We start from the raw sequence: 1,012 nt of genomic DNA, 5'->3' as shown, positions 1-1,012 counted from the left end.
GAGAGAGAGAGAGAGAGAAGGAGGTGGGAAGGGAGTGGGTCCCCCTCCTCTATGGGGCCTCTGTGGGGGGAGTCGGTGGGTCGGAGGAGCCATGGGTCCTTGGAAAGAGAGAGCGAGAAAGCTCTTTGGGATGAAGGGAGATGCAGCCCTAGAGGAGGAAGAAGGGGACGGGAGGGATGGAGAGGATGGGGTCCCTTCTAGGAATGGAGGGAGATGGAGGGAAGGCTCTCGGGGAGGGAGGGAGGAAGGAGGGAAGCCCTGCTCCCAGAGACAGAGAGAGAGGCTGGAAAGAGGGGGATGATGGGGTGAATGATGATGGGATCCCCATGGAGACCTGGCTTCTGGGGCAGGAGGAGGGGCTGCCTTCCTTTGCCCTCTTTCTCTCCAGGGAAAGGACCTGGCAATGGAGGAGCCCCTCTGCATCCCCAGCCTCCCCTCCTCCTCCTCCCTCTCCCCCAGGACCCTCATGGAAAGGGGGAAGAGGGCAGTTCCCATGGGGAGCCCCCTCTCCCCTTCCTTTCTCTTCCATGGGGCACAAGGGGAGAGGGCCTTTCTTCCTGGGGCTTCTGGGTGGGTTTGAGTCTCTCCTCCTCACAAGGAGACCCAGAGAGAGAGAGAGAGAGAGAGGCTCTTTTGGGCTCCCTGAATGGAAAAAGCCCCAGGAGAGAAAAAGGGGAAGGAAGGCCATCCTGCGCCCCCTTCATTACTTCTCCACAAACACAACCAGCTTTAAGAAAATAAACACAAGAGGATATTCTCTGATTTTAAAATAATGTCTCTCCTTATGAATATAGGAAGGAGAACCGAGAGGCACAAATGTTCCTGACTCTCTTACCTTCACAACAACCCAGTGAGGTAGGCACAAGAGAGAGACCATGAAGACCACAGACTAACCTTATGACCATCCAAAAAGGCAGAAACATCCCTGTCAGGAAAGAGGTGAGTCTCTTTGATCTGCTCTGAAGGATTCGGGTCGGAAGGTCTGGAAAGTGAGGAAATAAGTGTGTTTTTC

General features: G+C 54.9%; 1 long non-coding RNA gene across 1 annotated transcript in view; it reads left to right on the top strand.

The window, feature by feature from the left end:
* The window catches only part of LOC121923067, a 2,016-nt gene extending 1,111 nt beyond the window's left edge, over positions 1–905 (top strand). Inside the window, exon 2 of the long non-coding RNA XR_006102295.1 lies at positions 795–905. This is a non-coding gene — a long non-coding RNA (uncharacterized LOC121923067). The remainder of the gene's footprint in view (positions 1–794) is intronic.
* Positions 906–1,012: the final 107 nt, after the last annotated feature.

The sequence above is a fragment of the Sceloporus undulatus genome, chromosome 2, assembly GCF_019175285.1.
Source record: "Sceloporus undulatus isolate JIND9_A2432 ecotype Alabama chromosome 2, SceUnd_v1.1, whole genome shotgun sequence".
Taxonomy (NCBI): Eukaryota; Metazoa; Chordata; class Lepidosauria; order Squamata; family Phrynosomatidae; genus Sceloporus; species Sceloporus undulatus.
Note: the sequence above shows the minus strand (reverse complement) of the source record. Positions and strands in the feature narration are given on the sequence as shown.